The sequence below is a fragment of the Rhipicephalus microplus genome, chromosome 7, assembly GCF_043290135.1.
Source record: "Rhipicephalus microplus isolate Deutch F79 chromosome 7, USDA_Rmic, whole genome shotgun sequence".
In the NCBI taxonomy this organism is placed as follows: domain Eukaryota; kingdom Metazoa; phylum Arthropoda; class Arachnida; order Ixodida; family Ixodidae; genus Rhipicephalus; species Rhipicephalus microplus.
Window position 1 is genome coordinate 146,511,525 of NC_134706.1, and position 25,727 is coordinate 146,537,251.

The 25,727-nt window shown below is 45.3% G+C and overlaps 1 long non-coding RNA gene across 1 annotated transcript in view; it reads left to right on the forward strand.

The window, feature by feature from the left end:
* Window positions 1-10,898, forward strand: part of LOC119180092 (uncharacterized) — a 94,596-nt gene extending 83,698 nt beyond the window's left edge. The window contains exon 2 of the long non-coding RNA XR_005110969.2: window positions 10,588-10,898. This is a non-coding gene — a long non-coding RNA (uncharacterized LOC119180092). The remainder of the gene's footprint in view (window positions 1-10,587) is intronic.
* The last annotated feature ends 14,829 nt before the right edge of the window (window positions 10,899-25,727 follow it).

A 25,727-nucleotide genomic window follows, 5' to 3' on the forward strand; every position in this document is an offset into this window, starting at 1 on the left:
CGATAATTCTCTTTGGTTTGGCCTTCTGCTATTTTCCAAGTATTTACAAGTCAATATTCTGGTTCGCTTTCGCCACTTTGTATTGACATCCTTCATGTACAAGTAGCTTAATACCTTCCTAGCCCAACACCCCTCCCCCATTTCTCTCAATCGCTTCTCAAATTTTATCTTGCTGCTAGCTTCCCTGCACTCAAACGATGTCCATCCCATATAACCTTGTACTCTCTGATTTGGTGTATTCCCGTGAGCTCCTAAGGCAAGCCTACCTATTCCACGTTGCTTAATTTCTAATCTTGCTTGAACTTCTGATCTTATGCACAAGAGCGCATTGCCGAACGTGAGGAAAACAGGCATATGCGCTCTCTCCGGTGGACACACATGGCAACACGTTGGAAGACTGGACAAAACACTAATAGGCACACTTCGAGCAAGTTTCCAGCTCATCACACTACTCACAAGACGTCCAACGGTACAATACCAGAATGAAGAAGGGGAAATTAGATACCAAATGTACAAAATATGAGGCATACAACTAATTTTTCTCCATAGCTGAAAACAAGCAGCTCTAAACTGCTGCAGCAATTCAACTCTTGGGTCTGAACGTGTGGTCTACAAATTGTTGAAAAACCTACCTCACGAGGCGGAAAAGTCTTTAGTTTCTCTATACAATGCCATCTGGTTTTCCGGCGACACCCTTTCCACTTGCAAAAAAAGCCATTGTCATTCCGTTTTGAAAGGAGGCAAAGATACATCCTCCATTACGAGTTTGAGGCCCATAGCTCTGAGGAGATGTTTATGCAAGCTTTTCGAAAAGATGATAAATTGCCGACTCGTACACAACTTTGAAACTAGCGGTCTAATCGATCAGTACCAGTGCGGAGTTCTAGAAAGTAGATCCTTCTTTGACTACCTGGTACATATGGAGGCACATATCCAAGAAGCTTTCCTACATAAGATAGTTTTTCTAATGGCCTTTGTCGATATAGAAAAAAGCCTACGACACCACATGATACTTTCAAATTTTGCTAGACCTCTCACAGTTAGGTGTCCGAGCTTATATGCTGAACAAAATTTGAAGTTATTTGTCCAATTGCAATTTTTCGCGTCCAAGTAGGAAATGTCTTATCTCGAAGTTTTGTCCAGGAGACATGAGTGCCGCAAGGTGGTGTGCTGAGTTGCACGCTTTTTATATAAAAATGAATATCTGCACACCTGTATTCCGCGAGACATGTTCTATTGCACTTACGTCAACTACGTGCAAAAAGGTTACAAATAATGCAGCCTCAACGCTACGTTCAACTTAGCTTGAATAAGATAACGATGTATGAAGACGACAATGGTTCGCCCTTAATCAACAAAAAAACATGCGTTTTATTCACAAGAAACAGATGTCTTCATCCCGATCCGGAAATTGACCTCCACGGTCAAAATTGAAAGCTACCAGGAAATCTGAGCAAAAATTTGTAGACTATATCTCAGAGAAGAAAATAACATTCATTCCACACATTGAACATTCCAAAAACAAGTGCCTGTGAGAAATGAATGTACTCGATGTTTTATCGTCGACATCATGAGACCGTGATAGAAAATGCCTAATAAATCTTCATAAAAGCCTCATGTACACACGTCTAGATTATGGGGCGAACATTTATCACTCTGCAGCACCATGTGCCTTGGAAATGCTTGATCTTGCGCACGCTTTGGGCATCCGACTTCATACGGGTGCTTTTCTCAATAGCCCCGTAAAGAGCCTCTACGTCGAGTCAAAGGAGGGGTCGCTTCATTTGCGGAGAACTTACATGTCCTTTGTATATTTCATCAAGGTGAACGCAGGCAAGGAGCACAACTCATACTCCACTATCAACGATTTGTCGAGCTCCACTCTAATTGAAAACAGGCCATCGGTGAGACAGCCGTATTCAGTTCACCTGAAGGGTCTGGCTGAGGAAATTGGCGTGTCACTTGAACACAGTTTATTGGCTCCTGCAGCACACTCGCAACCATGGCAGTGGCCGACTATACATTGCGATGTGTCTTTCCTTAAGGTTAAAAAACAAGCGCCCAAGGCCCATATTCGCGAATATTTCCTGGAACTTGAACACAAATACACACTTCCTGAGTTTTTTACAGATGCCTCTAAGCCTAACTATTCCGTGTCTTACGCTGCTGTCGGCCCATTCTTTTTGGATGCTGGCCCACTACATCAAGATACAATCATCTTCACAGCAGAAGCTTACGCAATACTAAGGCCGCTGAACACATCAAACAATTACAACTACAAAGAGCAGTAATTTACACGGACTCTCTCAGTGAGGTAAAAGTCCTCAGAACTCCTAAAACAAAAAACACGTTCCTGGTCTCATTTTATTTCATTTTTGCACACTCTACACACTCAAACAACATGTAGTAGTTTGCTGGATGTCAGGGCACCGTGAGATCCAAGGCAACGTGGCGGCGGATCACTTCGCTGCATCCGTCCATGAAAGCACTTCAACTACACCCATCTCAATCCTTACCCTTGACCTTAAACCGTCCTTCAAACGAAAGTTCAGGGCTTACTGGCCGAGCAAGTGGGATAGAGACACACAAAACAAACCACTCGTTATAAAGGCACGTCTTGCTAATTGACCACCAAAATACCAGAATCGAAGTCACGCCGTACAGTGGTAATGCTAACAAGGCTCAGGATGGGGCACTCATACACAACACACTGCCCCCTTTGTATGGTGGCGATCCACCATTGTCTGACAGATCAGGTAAAAAACTTACAGTGCTTTACAATTTATTTCAGTGTCAACAATTAGACACTTTAAGAACACAACACTTTTCTATACCCTACTGACAACAAACACCACTTCACCGTGCGATGTTCGTTGTTATGAAACGACTTTTTACCCGTGAATCTGTGTTAGGTTTTTCAAGAGATATCCACACTTTTCATGCAATATACCCATACATCGCGTACCACGACCCCTCGAGAGAGGTGGCTCCTGCAGCGGCTATATTAGGAACAAATGTCTTGCAGCCCTCGCACACAAGGGTGCAGATGAGGCACTTGTGATAGTGTCGAAATTCTCCACCATGCTTTGTTATCAAAACCTTTCGCCACCAGTTCTCACGAGTCATTTGACGTAACTTTCAGGATTTCAGTACTTTCAAGTTTCACCCGCCTTAGCGCCAGGAGTTTTAAGGCCCTTATACAGCCGCCCAACACATTCATTGTTCATATCTTTTTCCTATGACCTGGCGCTCATTGGCCATCAAAGGGTCCTTGCGGCACAAAACACCACACATCATCATCATCATCTTGAGGAGACCTACCCTTCACAGTAGGTGTCATGTAGTCCGGATGATCGGGTAACCTTGATGGCTCTCTGTGATTTAATAGATTGGAAAATGCGAGCATAGCAGACGACAGTGCCAATTCACCTGGAAGATTACAAGAATGAAGGGGCATTGAAGCGCTCTCAATGAAGAAAGAAGAGACGCTGCTCGCGCACAACCAAGCTGTTCGGACGCCGACAAGACGACGCATGGGAGGCTAGAGCGAACTTGCAACTACGCGCAATGTTTGAAAGGCTGGGTTCCTGTCCTCGAGCCAATGGCGTCCTCGGGGCATGGCGTGTCGGCATGGTCAGGTACGAATTCTGGATGAGTGGTCCTGCGGACAACTCCAGTATGGCGAGCACCCTCGAAAGCCTGGAGCTGCCAACCACGTCCAGCGAGCCAACGTCGCTGACAGTGTGCGGCTACGCCTAGGCCTGGCGATGCTCTCTAAAGAGGGATGCTGACCTGGCACCCAGCGACGACTGCATCCGAGCACGCAACGAGTCCCATTTCAAGGCACCCGGCTACGGCTATGACTGTGAGAATGTTTATTCTTTTCTTATGTTGTGAGCCGCGTGAGTGCACGACGCCTACTACTGCATTTGCAATAGTTTTTTTATCGTACAATATAACTTAATTTTGTTTTCCTCAATGTTTCCATCTTCCTAGCCTGACACGTCTTGGTACGTGACGAACTTTACCACGACATATCTGGCGTCCGCGAGACATGACTACTCTTGTTACATCTAAGAAGAGCATCACATCGCATATGTGTGTGTGTGACGGTCGACAATAGAGGCAGATAAACTGAGGGGAATTGAAAAGGAATTGGGGTTAAATGGTTCAGCACTAAAAGATTGGATGGACCAAGAACGCGCACGCGAAAAAAAGGTACGTGACGCTCGTCTGGCTGAAAGAAATGCCGCGAAAGAAGCCGACGCAGAGGCAGTCGCTGGATTAAAAGCACAGAAGGAAGCTCTTGAGCTGAAGTTAAGGTTGCATCAGTCAGGTGTGACAGCAGGTAGCACAAGTACTGGGCAGCTTACCGGGGGTGCGCCCGTCAGCACCACGCAGAGGTACCAAAGTCCACATAAACTCATCCCAGCCTTTAACGAGGAACGCAATGAGTTGGACGCATATATACAGCAATTTGCACGCGTCGCTACTAGTCAAGGCTTGGTGCAAGACAAATGCGCCCTATCATTATGCCTTTGCTTTACCAGAGAAGCCTTGAATCTAGTTGGTAGGATGGCACCTGAACATGCCACGGACTACGTAACGTGGAAGAAAACGATACTACAACGCTTTAGGTTCACAGAACGAGGCTATCGGAAAAAAATTTGATGAGCAAAACCAGATAATTCTGAAACGGGCACGCAGTTTGCCGATCATCTATTAAGTTGTTTCGACCATTAGCAAGAAATGACCTAGACAGACTAGGCCTACGATGCTCTGCGAGACAAAGCTGTTACGGCGCAGTTTCTCGCGTAATGCCACAAGAAACTCGCATTGTTTTTTAAGGAAAGAAACTGTGAAGGCCTTGAAAAACATGTGTAGGCTACAGACTGCTACTTCGAGGCCCAGGGGTCGATTAACCTTGGCGAATGTAAAGGAGATATTCTGAGCAAGCCCCCAGGTCAAACTCGAACGTCTGAGCGGCAAGACGATAAAGAGATACCGCAGTGCTTCCTTTGCAACAAAAAGGGTCACAGAGCTGCTGATTGCTGGACCAACACCAAGAGTCCAGGTACAAAGCCACCCTTCTGTGGAAAATGTCGCCGCACTGGATATAAAAGAGGTGACTGCCCCAAAATGGCCAACAGCATTGAGACGGCCACATGCTCTTTTCAACAAAGAGATGGAACCAAGATAAATAATTCAAAGTTGCAGGCTCCCTTTGTGTTCCTTTTATCCGGAGTGGGCGGAAACGCACCAAGCTAAGCTGAAGGAAAAATGTATGTCAACGGGCGAAGGTGTACTCGAAGAAAATCCCAAAACAGTAGTGCAAGATACCGGATGCGATTCAATTTTTGTTAAAGGTGTCTTGTGGCAAGCTGACTGGAAAGATTTTCTCAATTTATATCTTGGATGAACGGTTGATGAAGCTGCCCGAAACACACGTGGAAATTGTTTCACCTTTTTCACTGGCAAGACTCGAGCCCTTTGCATGAATCACCCTTGATATGATGTTGTCTTGAGAAAAGTGGAAGGCGGTCATGATGTTCACAATCCTGATAACGACTGGAAGAGCCGTCTTTACACCCGGAACACTGCAGAAGAGTATTCTGGCGTACAAAAAATACCGGTTCTGCACACGGACCCTTGTATGCAAAAACTTTGATGTCGGCTGCAAGGAACACACTTTTCAAGACAAATTTTGCTGCAGTAAACCCGCAGGCAGGAAATCCACATCTACACCTGGCTCGAGTTATTAACCCGTCGGACATCAGCACAGAGGACTTCAAAATCAAACAGGAGGAAGACAGCAGCCTGCAGAAATGCTTCGAAGCCGTTCACAAAGAGGTCAAGAGAAGGTTTGCTAAAATACTGCTCTTCATGAAGGACAGAATCCTCTATCGCAAGTACAACCTTCATTCTAAGAGGCAGGTGAATCAGCTTGAGGTTCGAAGGTGCCTCCGACTTTTAGTGAAGAAAATAACCCACGAAGGCATCCTTCCGTGCCATCAGGGAGTAAATAGAACCACAGACCGGGTACACGAAGACTTCTACTGGCCAGGGGTTGAGTCAGACATCCCACGATTTGTTAAATCGTGTGATATATGCCAAAGAACTACTCCCGAGCACTTGGTGGGTCGTGTAACATTCGGCGACACTATTATACTTGACACCCCGTTCAAGAGAGTAGCCATTGATACCATGGGTTCATTATTACCAATGTCAGAGTGCGGAAACAAATACGTACTGACAATGGCGGACATGACAACGCATTATCCCGATGCTGTAGCACTGCCTCGCATAGAGATGGAGAAAGTCGCTGAGGCGCTTCTGAAGATGTTTTATCGTGTAATGTTTCACGGGAGATAATTAGCGACAGAGGCACGTCAATTTCGTCACGGCTAATGAGGGAGCTAAGCCGATTTCTCTCCTTCAAACAACTGCCAACAACTCCATGTCATCCCATGACTAATGGCCTTGTAGAGAGGTTCAACGGCACCCTGAAATGAATAATAAGAATGTGTCAGGAGAGTCCGAAGAAATGGGACCGGTACCTGGCGCCCTTACTCTTCGCTTATCGCGAAGTTCCCCAGTCGAGCTTAGGCTTCTCCCCGTTCCAGATGCTCTACGGCCGTTACGTCAGAGGTCCTTTGGCTATACTGAAAGAATTAGGAGCCGCTAATCCTCTTGATGTTGATGTAAAAACATCCTATGGGTATGTAGTCGAACTGCGGAATCGTCTTGAAGACACCTGCCAATTAGCCAAGGAGAAGGTTCAAAAAGCGAAGATAGTACAGAAGGAGCTTTATGACCGAAAAACCGGACCACGTCGGTTATCCCCGGTTGACAAGGTTTTGCTACTGCTTCTATCGGATACCAACAAATTGGTTCTGACGTGGAAAGAACACTTTAATGTTCTTGAGAGGCGAAATGATGTCGATTATTTAAATGACTTCGGTACCAGAAGCACGCTATTTCATATAAACCTACTAAAAAAGTATGAGGAATGGTCGCCTGCACCATCGCATGAACTATCAGCTGTTTTCCAGGCAGATAACACCGAAAGTGACGAGCTACTATAAGTTCCACTACAACGAAAGGAATACTGCACCCAGTGTCATATGCAAGCCGTACCTGCAACCATGCGAAGCTACGTACTCTTCAGTAAAGCGAGCTGCCCTGGCTTTTACGTGCGTGGTCCGGAAATTTCATATCTACCTATTTGGACGCACATTCATTCTACAGAGTGACCACAAGCCGCTTGTATACATCAAGTTGGTCAAGCATGTGAACAGCCGCGTGCTACGTTGGAGCCTTATTCTTATGGTATACGACTTTTCGGTCGAGTATATAAAATGCATTGGCAATGTAGACGCAGATTCCATGAGCCATTTGCCAAGCCCATGAGCAACGTCTGCATAAAGAATCGATGCCCAGTGGTATGAATGGTTTGTGATGTGAACCTTACAGCGCGATACAAGTAGCACAACGCTTTAGTTGTGGACTTGTTTCTGTTTTTTTCTGGTGTGAATATTGGAGGTTGATTGAGCCGAGTGTGCCGGGCTAGGAACTGCTATAATTTGTAGTAATGCTTACGTGTGTGTTTCCTTCTGCGAACCAACGTGTCCATAGTGCCCTCAAGTTCTTCTACCTAAAGAACTTTTTTAAGTGGGGGATGTTGTGGTGTAGTACATTGGAAAATGCGAGCATAGCAGACGACAGTGCCATATCACCTGGAAGATAACAAGAATGAAGGGGCATTGAAGCGTGCTCAAAGAAGAAAAAAGAGAAGGTGCTAGCGCAGAACGAAGCTGTTCGGATGCCGACATGATGACGCAAGGGAGCCTAGGGCGAACCCGCAACTACTCGCGAAGTTCGAAAGGCCGTGTGCCTGTCCTCGAGCCAGTGACGTCCTCGGGGCAGGCCGTGTCGGCGTGGCCAGGTACGAATTCCGGATGAGTAGTACTGCGGACATCTTTAGTACGGCGAGCGCCTTCGAAAGACCGGAGCTTCCGACCAGGTCCAGCAAGCTGACGTTGCTGACAGTGTGCGGCTACGCCTAGGCCTGGCGATGCCCTCTAAAGAGGGATGCTGACCTGGCACCCAAGCGATAACTCTAGCCGAGCACGCAACGAATCCCACTTCAAGGCACCTGGCTACTGCTCAGACTGTGAGACTATTTATTTTTTGTGTCTGAACCGCGTGCGTGTACGACGACTACTACTGTATTTGCAATAGTTTCTTTTTTTTTTCTCGTACAATATAACTTAATTTGTTTTCCTCACTGTCTCCATCTTCCTCGCCTCACACGCTTTGCTGCGTGACGAACCTAACCACGACATTCTCCTTCAACAACAACAAAAATATGCGGTCTCATTTCTTTGGCATCCTACTATGTACTTTTGAGTTACAAATGACTACAACATTAAGGCGCACATTGATACGTCAAGCGCAATCAGAAATACACATGGTACGGTAGTGCGTCGGCATCGATCACTATTGCTAACATTGTTGGTGAGTTGAGTTTACGTAAGGCAAAGCAGAACGTTTGCAAACATACGTTCAGTTTATACCATACTCAAACTGGTCAGTGCATGCTCTTTCTTGCCTTGTATAAAGTTGGTCGCTTGTACCTCGACAGCTTGGCGCAACCCACACAGGGGGATAGGCGATGGATCGGACGGTGCCTTTCTTAATAAAATAATTCACTTCTTGAAGGAAAGAGTGCTGTTGATTAGGAATTGCAGGTAATAATAAACTTCAAGAATTTAGAAGAAGACTTTCAAAAAAAGCTGACATAAGAAAAAAAACAAACTCTTTTATCAAAAAGAGCTGAAATAAGCAGCGTTTACCATTCCAGTCTTTTGGACTGTTGTAAAAAATTTGTAACAGCATTGAAAATGCTCCTTTGGGTAAAACTAAGTATGATCGAGCCAAATGAAAGAATCACCGGAAGTAACAAGATTAAGTCCAACTTTCGAAGGGTTGCTTTTATTATAGCGTTTTGACTTTTAAATCTTCGGTACGTCAAAAACAACTGTTCCAAAGATTAACTTTAAGGTGTCCGCCGCACAGACGGGAGTTCACTGCTGGTACCCACGGCGATACATCCGCGTTTACGTGACGTAATGCCTCAATTCACTTGACCTTTCTCGCTTGGTGCAAAGAAGCCACCGAAAATCTTAAGACGCCCATTTCTATGTGCCTGCTCCTGCTTTTCTCGTTGCGACCGACAACACAGCGGTGCGGTGTTGTTCAGCAAGCACAAACTCGCATACGCGTTGAAACTGCACAGAGCACTGAGAGACTATGCGGCGTGGCCTGGTAGCCACCAAAACTCATAGTGTCAGTATACCCTACCTATCACACTTTGCGCTCGCACGCATCCTCAGAAGGGGTACCCGGAAAAGCAACATCGGCAATAAAACCACACACGCTATCGAAACGTCTCTAAGAGATGGTGTGACTACGATGAAGTACGGTCTCTTTCGAAGGCAGCGACAGCAAGTATAGAACATAAAAGTCTAATCTGTCCGTGTTCGTACCGCCTCCTCAATGGCTAGCTGGCCTTCGCTTCTAGGTTAAGAATTCAACCATATCGCACGGAATGCCGAAGTGCGGCACGGTTAAGCTCACACCTTCATTGCGATAGCATTTATAAGTACAGTCTGGCTAGTTTGTTGCCGTCGCAACCACCGTCATTCACCGTATATGTATACGTATTCATGAAAATGACAACTCAAGAAAGAAAAAAAAGCTATCCGTGTTCGGCGCGCAGCTCGTCACAAGGCGCCGACGCGCGCTTATCTCTCACGCGTACTATGCCTCATGAAAGTAGGAGCGGGGGGAGGGTGGGACGGGGGTAGTTATATGCTTGTGCGAGCGCGGTTATCCTTCACTAGAAAAAATTGTATGCCTTCGTCTTTCACCGGAAAGACTGCGCTAGTTTCCGGGCCCACAAAGCCTGCTTCGCTCGCTGCATAGGCCACGTTTGCGAAAAAAGCGCGCTTTTCATACACAGTGGAGTATAACTGGGACAATTGTTAGTTTGCACTCATTTGTACCTGTGATTACGTTTTGTGCATTGTTTCTTTGTTTAAACAACGTGTGAAGTTTGCAGCGGTACATGTTTTTAGTTCGCTTCAGTTTTGTGTATGTTGTTTTCGGGCGTTATTTTTGCGTGAGCAGCGCGATGCATGTTTTGATCTCCTTACCGTTCTCAGCGTTACATTTTAGGTTGTTGGTGCCGCATTCTTTGCTTCAAGCTTGGGGTGAAGCTGTCATGCTTTTTTCATAACATACACTTTGAATTTTTTCTGTCAGCCAACGCTGCTTTTTTTCTCACTATCAAAGATGGTACCCGGTACCGTACACAGCGTAAAACTGCGCAACGAGTGCATTGTCGCTTTCGCGTTAAAATTGCTCCACAGAATTTGATAATTGTAGGGTGTAATACTCACATTCATTCGTGCATTCCTTTTCAAGCTGGCTGGCTGTACTCAACTATAGAGAGTGTTTTAGGATTGCGAATAATATTCTTGAAACAATACTTGGGATTTGAATGCGCTACTTTTTTATTTTCAGCTTATTATTCTCCTTCTAAGGACGAGTGCGTGAAGTGTACTTGCAAATACGCCGAGGAGAGCCTCTGCGAATGGAATGATGAAACAAACTGTTACTGTGTCCATGGCTGCTACAGAGATGGCGTCCACGGCAACCTCTTATCGATTAGGGAGTGCTTTCCTCTACTGAATGACTACGATTAACATTTGTTCTTGCACCTAAGCGTAATGCATTGAAATATCACTATACTTTAGAAGGTTGGACGTTCCATTGAAGAATAAAAAGACGTACCACACAAGATGACACGAGGCATAAATAGTTTCCCTTCAAAAGTTCTGTCTGCTTCGATAGGAATTGCCTATGTTAGTGTGGGTCGAAAAAATAGCAGATCGATAGACCTATCGATTGCTTCCGCATGGCATTCCTCAATAAAGAATATAGACTTTCTTGGGAACCTTCAACGCAAAAAACTTGGTCTGTCTATCTGTCTGCACATTTGTCTGATTGTCTACGCTTAAAGGTACCGGGTACTCAGAACGGACCAGCTGATACACCAAACGGCCAACCCCATCCGCAGCATCCAACAAGGTTGCTCAAGATTTAGCGTCCACACTTGTGCAAATGTCAATCAAAAAGAATTAGTGCGCATATCTGAGGCACCATAACAACACGTATATATTCCGCAGGTGCGTCTTTTACTAGAAGAGGCATACATAAGAGATTCTAAAGACCGTAGCGTTCATCACGCGGCGCTCACGATACAACGCTTGCATGAAAAGGTGATTGTTTTCAACGCTTTCCTAAGACGAAACGAAGGTGGCACCTACCCGTCGCCTCGCGTTCTACGCCCATGCCCGTCTTGGAAGCATGTGCTACGTTTTCTAAGAAAAGTGCCAAATACCGTTCATATCTCACGTGTGACGTGAGTTTATGCGCTCGTTCGCCTCCACAGCTTGCTAAAGGCACTCTATTGCAGCGCCTCTAAAATACCATTCATCAATTTCTTGCACAGAACATCAAATAAATGTTTTGTTCACTCTCTCCCCACGCAAGACTATCGTCTTTCGACGACATTCGCAGATACCATGCACATACGGGGCCAATTTTTGTTACGCTGGTTTTTGGGATGTAAAAATCAAATTATTATTATTATTATTTATAATACTGTTAATACTATTATTATTATTATTATTATTATTATTATTATTAATATTATTATTATTAGGAGGTAAAGATGTAAGGCTTTTAAAAATTAGGCTCAAAAAGTATTCTTCGAGCATTTGGTTATGCTTTCAGCTAAAGCAACGACGTGCTTTTATTTGACAAGAAGGCTTGATTTCAGTTGTGTGTGCATAATTTATTGTTACCAAAGTAGCATACAAATTGCAATACTGTTCCCAGAAGCAGACTAGGTCACTGAAACATGTCGTTTCCTGCTTTTTCACAAGTGAGCTTTGATATTTTTTTTTGGGGGGGGGGGGCAATGAGGCACAGCCAGCAGGCGCAACCTCAGTTGAGCTACAGAATTGTTTGATTGATTTGTGGGTGTACCGTCCCAAAACCATCATGTGATTATGAGAGACGCCGTAGTGACGGACTTCGAAAACTTCGACCACCAGGTGTTCTTTACGCGCACTCGAATTCAGCCACAGAAGACTGGTCACTTTGTTGAATCATCCCGGGATAGGCTTAGAACCTTGACATCTTAATTGCTTCCCGAAATGTAATATTTTCTCTAGCGCAGTTGGCAAGAGGGGGGGGGGGGAATTGAAAGAGTTTAGATCTTTTCCCTCAAACTTAAGTTACACATCAGTATGTCTGGTGTTCCGAAAAATGTGCCCAAAACCCTGTAAAACCAGCAAAATCAGATAGTTCATCGCTAGCATCACGAATGCTATTAATTTAAATAACAGGCACATGAGTAAGGTTAAAGACATCGATTCTGAGCGTGATTAGGAGAGATAAGTAATTATTTTGAGTTGAGTTAGACAGCCAGCTATGTCAAGTGAGCGAATTAAAATTTTTCATGTAAACAACCCATCGCTGCGTAGAGATAGAAAAAGAGTGCTTCATAGTTAACATCTGGCTCGACAAACTTCAAACAAATCCACTAGTGACAGCCATTGAATGATGCATGACACGATGCATGTTGGTTCACTGAAAATTCACGTATCTCGACGAAGTCACTCACGATGGATGGGCGAGGCTAGGTGAGATCGTCCGTGATGTGTACTATAAAGTCAACGACTATTATAAAAGGTTTGTGATTGCAGGTACTTTATATTGGTCCGTCCCAGTTATTAATTATAATTTTCACCTATTAAACTATATTTGTGCCTCATATAAGTATAATTTTAATGGGACACCAAAAACAGGTTCTATGCGCTTGGCACCTGAAGGTGGCAGTCCCAACGACTTTCTGTATCATTAGAGAGTGTCCGTGCAAGAGAGGACAGAGTCGTTTGGTCCTCGTGTTATTTTGTAATCTTCCCACTTGCTTCTGATCGTCCGCCGCGCCCAGGGTGAAGAAAAAAAGAGTAGAGAGGGCAATGGCACCTATCTGAGGTCACCTTTTTTTGCTGCGAACGCTCGAGCAAGAGTTCACGGAGCATGTCAACTGGCAGGTACCTAGAGATGGCGACCGCAGTGACGTCAATGCAGAATGTTCCTGCAATAAAACTTTGTGATCGTCTGGCTAATTTTGGCCCCACTAGATGGCGTCACCTGTAGGGCCTGTCGAAGCTCACAGGCGTACGGCTACAATGTTACAGCCCATTGTAACTTTGGTAATCAGGCCTAACAGTGTAATTCCTTTTAGCACTAGCACATTGGCTTATTTTGACTCAATAGCTGGAGTCTTCACAATGCGGATATCGCGATATTCTACAAACGAAGACGAATTTGCGAGAAAAGACCGCAAACGTGAAGCCCAACTTGAGGGTAGTTTACGTTCCCAAAAGCTTTACAGTTCCTAAAGAACCGCACATGCGCAGATTCTGCCGGTATGTGTTGACATGGTAACGTGAAGATTTATGCGTACATGCGAAAAGGCATAAACAAGCTCATCATCTACCCAGCCCGCAGCAGCTGGCTGTGTGTGATTTGATTTTGACTCATTTTGACTCATTTTTTGCGTATTTTAAATAATTAGGGGTCTCAGCAAAATGAAGCACCCTTAGTGGTTAGTTGACTTTTATTGGTATTCGAAAACCGCATTTGTTCAATATGGTCGAAGGTGTGCCGCACTTCCCTTTTGTGTCGGTTCGCTTCTATAACGTTTGTACCTAAACTCTTCGGGTTGTGGCGCAACTAATACAAACACATTGTACACTTGAGTAGGGAGACTCGATGACTAAGGCCCATTAAACTATTGGCACAAACTGAACCATGAGATTTCGGTTCACCCACGCTAGAGACCTTTAAACCGACGGTGCCTCGGTATGCCTATATCTCCGCTAGTTATAAATCGTAACGTTACACACAGTAAAGGAAGCAGCTCACTGTTTTGGACCTAACTGTACAAAACGCCTTTATGTCGTAATGAAGTCACCTAAAGAGAGAAATGCTTTTTTTATTTGCCCTCTGTCATCTCAATGTAAACGCAGATGAAACTCAGCACGTACGAGGGTATGCGAGCCGTTTTCTGACACATACTTGACAACGGACGCATCGGCAATCACGAGAGAAGTTTCCAAATGAAGTTGACAAAGCACAAATTTTACAAATATTCAAAGTTCACAGCTGATGCTCAAGCAACACCACACCTCAACTCCAACCTTGCATTCCTTTTCTTGCATCGCTTGAAGCTCATTTAAATCAGGCAGGGTGTTTCCCATCTGCTCGTTTCGCCTCTGCTTTTGGAGCAATCAACACCAGGCCACGCACGCTGGGCCATGTTATCACATGTCCTCCGTAAAACGGAGATGATCAACCAGTTTCAGTGGCAGTGACGGTAAAGCAAAAGCCACACCAGAATATCTATATTATTGCTGCGACCAAAGGAAGTATCAGCAGACATAAAAAAAGTGGCAGATCCCACATAGAGTGGGAATGGATGATATTCGAAGCACGATTGAGGAAGGTTGATATGTCACACTAAAATTGGCACAAAGTTACTAGGGGTCGTCAATTATGCCGTACATGACTTCCATGTTATGATTATCAAGTTTAGGCGTGTTTTTTATCTTCGTCATCCATTTACGTCGCGTAAACACAAATTTGGCAAATGTGAAGCTAGCGAAAGGCCGCTAGCGCATCATAAGCTTGCTATAAGTTGGTTTTCTTAAATGACACGCATGTCATGTATATTATGTTTGAACCAGTCATATACGAGTGATCTGGCTTTTCGAAGTAGATCACTTAGACGGAATTCTTTGCGTCATTCACCACAACGCCCGTAAGAAAGCCGGCAAGGCTGTTTTTGGTTCCCTTTGCTTTATCAATAAAAACAACAAATTAGATACATGACTAAGATGCTATAGAGAAACAGAATGCGATGCCACACAGAAAAAAACCCCGAAAAGCAGCGCAAATACTGAGCCTTTGGTACAGATGACTGAGGGGCAGAAAACATGTGAAAATTGGGAAGAGCAGAAGAAAGAAAAAACCAGAACCAAAATGACATCGTTCTTTTGTTCTTCTCTCCTCGTTTCACGAAATCTTTTTTTTTGCGCCTCAGTCGCCTGCACCAGATAAGCACCCACTCGCCAAAAACAAGCCCTTTTGTAATACTGCTTTCTATCTCGAGAGCGTCTCACTAGTGAGTGCTTGAAACTGGTGTGTGGCTCGTCATATACTACAGGTAAAAGATGTGTAACTGTAGGGAATCTTGGCAGGCATTTTGTGAAGAGCAGGGTGACGCTCAAGTTTATGCACCGAAGGAGCAGGTAAGTGTCAAAGACATGGGGAATGAAGTCAGGCAGTGTTTTCTTCAGGCGCGTGGACGGGACCACCGCCAAGCACTCAGACCTATACGTCACCCCTTGGACTTTGTGTCTGCGGTAGCTTCGCCCTGGCTCCGTAGACCTCCGAAGCTTGAGGTCAAGAGAAGCAGGCAGCTCCTACTCTTGAGCTCTGCCAGGCGTTCAGGGCAAAGAACGCCATGACGCTAACGAACTGCCTCCATATTCCTTCCACACGCATGAGTGTGATGAGTGAAGAAAAGGACAACGACGGAAGTGCGGGGCAAGGCGCGTGTAATGTGCGCGTGAATGACAGCGAATCAGCTGATGACCTGTGGTGGCCCATAGAGGTGGCATGCCACGATTGGGCCACGTGTGACCATTACGTGGCGGTAAGCTTTGTGGCTGGTGACGAGCCGGAGCAGCGGCAGACGGAAGACAGCGGGCCGAAGCGTTGGACGCAGGCGATCCAGGTTCTGGCCACGGAACGCGGCCGTCCACGCTGCGGCCGTCCAACCACCAGCTGGGGCGGCGTTGCCGGCACGAGTACTGCATCTCGGGGCGCGACCTGGCCTGCTGTTCTCTTCCTTGCCGACGGCATCGCGGATCTCGGCGAGGCGTCTCCGTGGTCAGCCGTTCGGCACAGCGATGAACGTGGCCTGGCTAATGGTCACGGTTGCACCGAGCATCGCGACTCGACGCAAGCTGTTCTCTGGATGGGCTGGCCCATTCCCCGCATGGAGCATCGTGTCTCCGATGCGGGTTAACTGCTCCGAAGCCACACCCATGCCATCAAGCGCTGGTGTAACCAGAGCGTCGCACATCGGCAAGGGGTGAGCAAGACGTTCTGCCGGGCGAGACGCGGGCGAGTGTACGGAGGACCACGGAGCCGGGCGAGGTTCAGTGTGGCCGAGGATCCAGGTGCCGGGGGAGTTCTGACTGATGGGAGGATCGCCGAGCGGTGCCGAGCCGTACCGAGCGAAGCGCCAGACTCGGGCGTAGGCTGCGAGCTCATGAGCTGCAGTGTGCACCCGAGGGTACCTGGCGGTGCCTTGGCCAAGAAGAAGGAACGTGGGAAAAAGAGCTCGAGGATTGAGGCCACGAAGGCAGACGAAGCGGTGCGCCGCTCGAGAGGACGAGTTCCTGGCAGCGTTCCTGAGCCAGACGTGGGACCCGTACGTGTCGGCCAGGTCGAACCCCGTTGTGTCTGTTCGAGGTCGAGTCCGTCGGCCTGTACAAGGTCCAAAGACGGGTTCTGCAGAACAGCTCCTGCTTGGGTGCAGTGGCCGGGAGCAGGTTCGTGGGCGAGACCTACCGGGTGTGGTCCTCGTGAGCCGTGGCCTGATCCTGGACCTCCGGAGTGGCGACCCTGACTGCTGGGTTGACGGCGACGTCCGACTCAACGGCGCTACACACGGTAGCGTATCCGTGCGCCGTCAGCCGTTCCACCCGTGCCATCAAATAAATTGTTCATGTTAATTCTTTCTCGTCCGCTATAAGCAAACACAGTGACGAACGTCCTTAACCATCACAATGAGCACCACCTTGCTAACCTGCGTGTCACTCTTTTCCCCGCACCCTACTCCCTGCCACTTCTCCTCACACACTGGCCCACTTGTTTTGTCCTAGTTGGTGATGGTCAAGGATCTTGGTGCCCAGCTAGTGGCCTCTGTAAGTTCCGTGGCTAAGTCTTACTGGACCACTATACCTTGGATACCTTGCGCTGAGTGGTCTCGTGCTCGACATTACTTTGACATCGTCATCTTTGTTTGGGACGCCGTTCACACAGAAACTTCTAATGATGTATCAACTTCAAAGGTGCACACTTTAGGCACGCACCACACACCACAGTAACTTTGTCCTCTATTGACGTCACGTAACACCAAAGTTGGTAAATGTGAAGCTAGTGAAACGACCACGAGCGCATGATTAGCGTGGCATGTAGCAACACTCCTACCTTACTACATGCCCAAATTTTAATAAAATATTTTGCAAAAAATTTCAATTTGTTGTAATTTGGTTTTTAACATATAAATAATTGTTTACAAACTTCGTAAAATAAACGCTTTTATAGGTTCCTTATAATGTTTTTGTCTTTTTTTCCATAGTCGTGCTAGATATGCCAAAACATACGGAAGACGTAATACATAACGAACAACAAAGAAGCGTTCCGTTCATCATCACAACCGGTAGTAAAATCTGTAGATCTTATTTGAGAAGGTAGTATTGCGCGATGTCAAAGAAACTGAAAACATATGGCTGATTCCTCTGTCATAAGAATCGGTATAAAACGAAATTGAAACGTGTCTACGCCAAAGTAGTTGCGCGTTTATTGATTGACTTGTGAGGTTTAACGTCCCAAAACCACCATATGATTATGAGAGACGCCGTAGTGGAGGGCACCGGAAATTTAGACCACCTGGGGTTCTTTAACGTGCGCCCAAATCTGAGTACACGGGCCTACAAAATTTCCGCCTCCATCGGAAATGCAGCCGCCACAGCCGGCATTTGAACCCGCGACCTGCGGGTCAGCAGCCGAGTACCTTAGCCACTAGACCACCATGGCGGGGTGGATGCGCGTTTATTGAGCAGTGTTTTGCCACTAGGCCAAAGGAATCAAAACTAAAGCAAAAAATTATATTGTGACAAAGCACGAGACCTACAAACCGCCCCGTCACCTGCAGCAAGCAATAAACACGTGTCGGAAGTGACTACAACCAGGAGACTAAAACTCTGACCCTGATTGAACGGGATAAAACTCTGCACATAGATTGCTGCGGAGAACGACAATCCGCAATTCATTGAGTCCTGCACTGAAAAAATTAAAGGTGGCCTCCAGATATCTGATAACAATATTAGAAGCATGCGGAGTGCACCGCATGTTTACCTACATCTCGTTCATCTGGGGGAGGCTCGAAGGCCTTGATAAACGACGGTAAGAGTCACCTTTGGAAGTAGCTTGCATATAACAAAGAGTCAAGATGATCAACCTGTAACTCTTCCTGACCTTGTCGTCCCCTTGCTAATCAATATGATTGATGTTAGCAGTCTCCCACGATTCTTATACGCTCCGCTTCAGGAGACACTTGGTAAGCACGATGGCGAGATTTCTAACAAGATCTAGCTGTGTTCCATCTTCCAGCAGATCTGATGCTGCTTGATCCTTGCCAGCTGCTTTCTTTCTTTGCATTCCGTCCAAGGTTTTCCTGATTACTTGTTTGATTACTGGTGCAAATACATTACTAGTCTAGTATTTCGTGCGGTCGTTACAGACATTATAGGACTCATAAAAACCTTCACATTCCTCACCCTCCTTGCCGTGGATCCAAACGCACTTTTTGTAGCTCCCTCTGATTCAGTCGAAAACTTTGTTGCACATGTCTGCGAAGAGTGAGTAGCTGCGCAGTGACCGTCTTGCTTTCCCGGTGCAGTGGTGCCTTAAGTGCGGCAAACGCAATGAGACGGCAGACGCTACACCCTCTAATAAAAATGGACGACCCTCGCTCCATTAAGACTGAAACGGCTCGTTTGTCTTTAATTGTAGTAACATTCCTTTCTTCTGTTACGCAGAAATGATTTGTCCTACTCAAAATTGAGATTTCGGACGACGGTTTAGCGAAGCGACTAGGTCTAACGAATGCGTCTATTCTCGTCTGATAAGGAGCACAGGGCTCTGATAGTCACAGAAAACAGTCCCGCTGCGCTTAATACTGAACGACATGGCAATGAAATCAAGCAGACAAACCTGCGGTGATGAAAACTTCGCGAAGCAGAAGGACAGAGCGCGGCCAGCGAGACACTGTTAACTTTGAAACAGACAGATACTATGGAGTTCTCACCAAACACGGCCTACTAGGCTTGCTGTCTTTATTTTTTAATATTCATTCAGTGTAGCGACGTTATCCACGCTTTTACGTGGCAATAGACCATAAGTTGTGCCTTCAAAACGTGCAATCAATCGCAGCAAAACGATTTCCGCGCAGCAGTGAATAGATGTTCTACATTATGTAAGTAGGTGGAGGTGTAAGTGTGCCATAGCCATGATGTAGGCAGTATCTGGCGCTATCTGGTGAAATGTAAGGATACTAAAAAAAGAAAGTGGCTGCAGTGAACATTGCAGTCACACTGCGCAGCTCTTATCAACAGGTACCTGTGCTAAGGCCTCCTGTATGAACTTACGACCTACTCATGCCGCCACTCCCGATGTCACTAGGTCTTATTTTGACTGTTTGTTTTTTTAGTGCGCAAGAGTGCCATAGCACGCCATTCTGCCTTAACTTACCTCCATCGCCTGAGCCACCAAAGCGCTTTCCTATGTGGTGCGTGCATTGGCTCGGTTTCGTGCCATTTGAAGGTCAGAGCTTATCACCACCACCAGTCGAAGCAGTAAGCAGACTTGGTCAGGACTCGGGAGTGTTAAGGTACAAGTGGTACAGCACCATTCACACAATGGTGTACTGCTGCGTTCTTTTCTGGAAGTAGAGCAGCAAGTACTCAACTGGGACATCGCTTAACGAGTTTCCCGTCACTCAGATTCTACAGTAGTGGTTGAAAAAATCTCTCAAGGCAGGCTAAACGTAAGGCACTGAAAGTGCTGCATTCCATACATTGTAACATCTGCCTAGTTTATCCTTTCAAAACAATTTTCGTGCGCTATATGTGCTGCTCAACGTTGTTGACTGGCGGCTGAAAACGCAATCGCCGTTTTTGGGATTCTTAGACTCCGATGGCGCCTATGTCTACACAGCCCATACACTACATTTTTCGCTGTGTTCTCTTCTCTGTATGAACTCATGACCGTTGCTTTGGCACAGATAAGGTACTTGCTTTCAACTATTCCGCATAAACATTTGTTATTGTTAAGATCTAGAATGATATTCCGTACCAAATAAAGAAAACAAAAGTTTTCCCTGTGCGCTAAAACGTTCTTTCTTCAAAAATCAAAGCTGAAAGTTACACTAGCAAGCACATTTCCTGCAATAGCTTATTGGTTGTATAGTGCACTGGACGTTCTTTCTACCACTATGCATTTATATTTCATTTAAATAATGGAAATATTATGTTGCATGCTTATATCCACGCCATGTGGCGTAGTATTTCTATTTTCCTGGGAGCGTGCTCTTAGGGTAATGACAATATGATTCCTGTTTTATGTTTTGCCTAATTATTTTTCTTTTCGTGACTGAAGTGCGCTTTTAACTGTTGGTTTCTTTGAACAACCTGTTTGTTTAAGTGCATATTTCAATAGACTCATTTCTAATCAATGGCTATGGCTCTAAGAAGGGTTGTGTATTTTTATGTACTAATAAGAATTTGAACCAACGAAGAATTTGAACTTGAAAGCAAAACAGGTCAGCTTTTTTGTGTATCTATTCTTTTTTTAGCCACCCCCATTTTTTTCTAATGTATACTTTGTAATGCAACTCGTTTCTTATCTCAAGTGTGTAAATGTTCCAGGCCAGATATCCCCGCTAATGATTGGTCCCTATCTGTGATGACTGATTTGCAAGCAGAAAAAAATTGTGACTGACAACGTTATCACACATCAGGAGGAGCAAAGGCTGGCGGAACTCCTTAGTGATAAACCTTTCTCTGGAGCCTCCCCTCAGCTTTAGATTCTCCCTTCACCTTGATCTTGCTGCTCTCTTAAAATGTATAAGATGCCCAAAGGTGGCCAATCTCTGCAGTGCCAGAAGTTCATTAAAGGCAAAGAAGCCACGGAAAATAATGACTAGACTTTCACTGTCAGGAATAAAAATATGCTTAGTAAACTCAAAATACGTACACTGGAATGTCAGAGGTTTCAGAAAGAAAAAAGCATATACAGCTGAAGAAAGAGCTCTTCACTCTAAGGCAGAAGGTGAAAATGGCCTCACCATTGATAAAAAAAAAACCTGCAATTCTCAACCTAAGATTGACTCCTCTTTGAACATTGAAAAAATGTTCTTACCTGCTTATATCATATTTGCAGGAAAATGTGAAAAGAAATATAAAAAAGCTCTGCTCTTGCAAGAGCAACTTGTTTTTCTAAGCATGAATAAAATGCGATGGCGTGACGAGAGAGAGCGCAAGTGCATTATTTGACATCAGCTGGCTACCGCTGTCTGTGGCAAACGGGCGTCTTGACCTTTCCAAGTCACTGCACCTTGAAGCAACATATGGCTGTATGTTCAGGAGAAATAGTACTCTTTCTAATAAAGCAACGTCTTCATGTGGATGTACAACTAAAACTTAATGAGGTACTGTATTTACTCTTTGCCATAATTTTTTGCCATGAGTGAAGTTATTTAACCCACACACTCTTTGTTTCTTGAAGCAGGCTGTGGTTCCTTGGTGATAAATGAAATGTCAGTAAAGCAATTCAAACGCATCGAAAGCAGCCCCGCGTTATTCATGGATTCTCATATCCAGGACGTGGCGAACTGACTGGGGTGTGGAGGATCAGCTAGTTACCCATTTCTTCTACTTCGTGTTTGTAGGGCTGTCCACCTACTACAGGTATGTGAAATATCCGGCTACTTTTCGTTCTTGTCATGCGAACTGACGCAGATCATTTTTTTCATTCCTTAAGGTGGTTATCATGTCTTTATTTAATGCATCGTCTTTGACGATTGCAGACTATAATGTAGGCTATTATTTTACAAAACGATTGACAGGAGAGCAACTTGAGCAACTTACATCAGAGTTAAGGCAGTCTGTGGAATAGTCTGGGTTTAAGGTTGTTAGGTTAGTTGCCCACAATCAGAGCACTAACTTTTGCCAGCTTGCCTGGAGGCGAAATACGCCCTGTTGTCACGTGAGTGATTTCTAACTCACAAATTTGCTTCGTTTTTTTGCGCACAAGTGTACAGACTAGTAAACTGTTCAAGCACATACGTTCTGAGGCAAAGTTGGCAGACGGTACTAACACCATTCATTGATCTTCCTTCGTTCAGCGAACTGGGAGCGCAGAGAAAACACAAAGGACGAAGCGAGGAACCACACAACACGAGCGCTCAACTAACAACTGATTTATTTTCCACATCGGAAGGACATATATAAACACAAAATGCGCATGTCAAAAAAAGATTATGACGAAATCAAGGGCAGCAAGCGAAGCGTGTAATCAAGGCACATGTCTAAGGGTTATCTAGGTAGCTGAATTCACAGTCAAGTAGTGAGAGGGAAGGATGACTTATACATTGGTCCGTATTCCTGGAAATGTGATAGGCTTCAGAAATTTCGCGCGTAGTTTGATGAGGATGCCGGAACAGAACAATTGTATTCTCAAACAGAGGTTGGCACTTGCACGAAACGCAATGTGACGCTAAATGGGAGTAAGGTGTACTTTTCAACGAGCTTCTGTGTTCCCTGAGACGCACGTTCACACATCGGCCGGTCTGGCCAATGTACATCCGTCCGCAAGAAAGGGGTATCTTACATACTACTCCGGTGATGCACTTAACAAACTTAGTTACGTGCTTCTGGAGGCATCCTCTACCTTTAGATGCATTATGTGCCCTCCTGTGCACCATTGAACATATACTGGCCAATTTATTGGGTGCCGAGAAAACCACGCGCACACCGAACCGGTTTCCCACGTTTTTTAACCCATGGGCCATTTTATGAATGTAGGGGATTACTGCCGCGCGCTTCTTATTCCCTTCCTTGTTCTCTGAAGAAGTACATGTGCGTTTTTCATTATTTTTGACCGTACGCAAGAGCTTTTCACAGACTGAGGCTATTACGTAGGAAGGGTATCCCGCACCTATCAGCCGTTCCAACTGTGCTACGAAACCACTTTGCAAGGTATGCAGGCAACATTTTCCGAGGGCTGAACGTAAGCATGACATTACGATTCCGCGTTTAATAAGCTTGGAATGTCCGGAAGAGTAGTCTAGAACGGGTTTTGCAGAACGAGGATTATATCGCCAGCAAAGGTGCTTATCACCAAAAAACAGGGAAAGGTCTAGGAACTGCAATTTGTTATCTTTTGGAAGCTCGGAGGTGAACCGGAGGCCCATGCCTTCCTTCTCGAAGCATGCCTTCATACTTTCAACGTCCACTGCTGAACACTTTTTGATGATAATCAGATAATCGTCAACATAACGGAATACTTTTGTGCCAGGTTGAAGTTTAGTGCTTAAGGCTGCATCCACCTTCCCAAGAAAGATTTGGCTTAAAACAGGGGCCACACTTGAACCTATACACACACCTGATTTTTGCATGTACAGGTTCCCAAGCCATACAACGAAGGTGGACTTCAAATAGAACGTCAAAATTTCTAGAAAAGACTGAGTCGAAATTCCCGTGCTATTCCTGAACGATATCTCATCATTGTCTTCGACAATGCACTGCTCTACGCTGTTTAACAGTTGATCATGCGGCAAAGAATAATATAAGTCGACTACATCAAGACTAAAAGCTGTAACACCGGAGCATTCACATGTGTTGAGGTATTCAACCACGACACCAGAGTTTTTTGCGTGAAAAGGGTCATTTACGCGCAACGCAGAAAGATGTGCTTGCAGATACTGAGATACAACCAACTGCCACGTATCCCTTTCTGAAACAATCGCGCGCAGCGGCATTTCCGGTTTGTGTGTTTTAATGGAGTAAAAAAGTTCTAGCTCTACACCTTTCGCCTTTTCTACTGAAGAGCCGAGTTTTTCCAGGTTAAGCCTTTTCAGCAGCGATATCGCTCTAGTCTTTACTTCCTTGCTTTTTACAGAGAGTGGTTTAAAATTTCTTTCTAAGGCTTCCTCAGCCTTCTTGAGAAAATCTAGTTCATTAATGATAACGAAGAACCCTTCTTTGTCAGAAATGAGTACCCTTAGCTGATTGTTCAAACAAAACTTAACAACTGGATGAACGCGCAGTCTTCTACTCACATCGCTAACATTGCTCGAAACTGCTTGAACACATTCTGTTACACACCTATACCGCTCTTCCTCCTTGGCCAGCTTGGAGACAGTCCTTGCTGTGGCAATCTTTTCTTCAGGTCGAAGGGTAGGTTCTACGGAGAACTTCGGGTCTTTTTGCAGAACCTGCTGAATTTTTTCCGGCACAGACACATCACTTAGGTTTAGGAAACGTCCCTCACTTGAAGCTTGTTTTTTCCTGGCAGGTAGTTGTGGTCTGCTCCAATTCCACAAAGTTTCCGTGACGGATTTCGAAGTTTTGCACCAGTCGCGATACGAATCGCGGTTGTTACGTCTGTGAACGTCTTGGTCACACATGACCATTGCCAGTCCTTATAACACCGGACTTGTCTGTACCATTCCGAACGAAGGATTCGGCACATCCTTTTGGTATGCCCAAACGACGGACTCATCATTCCAAAAAGCGTTTGTACCTCTGCCGGACAAGTTCCTTGACGAAGGTGCCACGATGCTACTCTTGCCCGACATGTTGAGACAGCAATCCACGATGCCAAATTGGCAGGGTCTTGAAAAGAGGGACTAAAACAGTTAAAGGAGCCCTGTGTACTAGAAATACATTGCAAAAGGATCAAAATGTGGGCCAGTTGGTAATTCATTTTTTTCGTTCAGCGAACTGGGAGCGCAGAGAAAACACAAAGGACGAAGCGAGGAACCACACAACACGAGCGCTCAACTAACAACTGATTTATTTTCCACATCGGAAGGACATATATAAACACAAAATGCGCATGTCAAAAAAAGATTATGACGAAATCAAGGGCAGCAAGCGAAGCGTGTAATCAAGGCACATGTCTAAGGGTTATCTAGGTAGCTGAATTCACAGTCAAGTAGTGAGAGGGAAGGATGACTTATACATTGGTCCGTAATCCTGGAAATGTGACAGGCTTCAGAAATTTCGCGCGTAGTTTGATGAGGATGCCGGAAAAGAACAATTGTATTCTCAAACAGAGGTTGGCACTTGCACAAAACGCAATGTGACGCTAAATGGGAGTAAGGTGTACTTTTCAACGAGCTTCTGTGTTCCCTGAGACGTACGTTCACACATCGGCCGGTCTGGCCAATGTACATCCGTCCGCAAGAAAGGGGTATCTTATATACTACTCCGGTGATGCACTTAACAAACTTAGTTACGTGCTTCTGGAGGCATCCTCTACCTTTAGATGCATTATGTGCCCTCCTGTGCACCATTGAACATATACTGGCCAACCCGTTCTGCAAAACCCGTTCTAGACTACTCTTCCGGACATTCCAAGCTTATTAAATGCGGAATCGTAATGTCATGCTTACGTTCAGCCCTCGGAAAATGTTGCCTGCATACCTTGCAAAGTGGTTTCGTAGC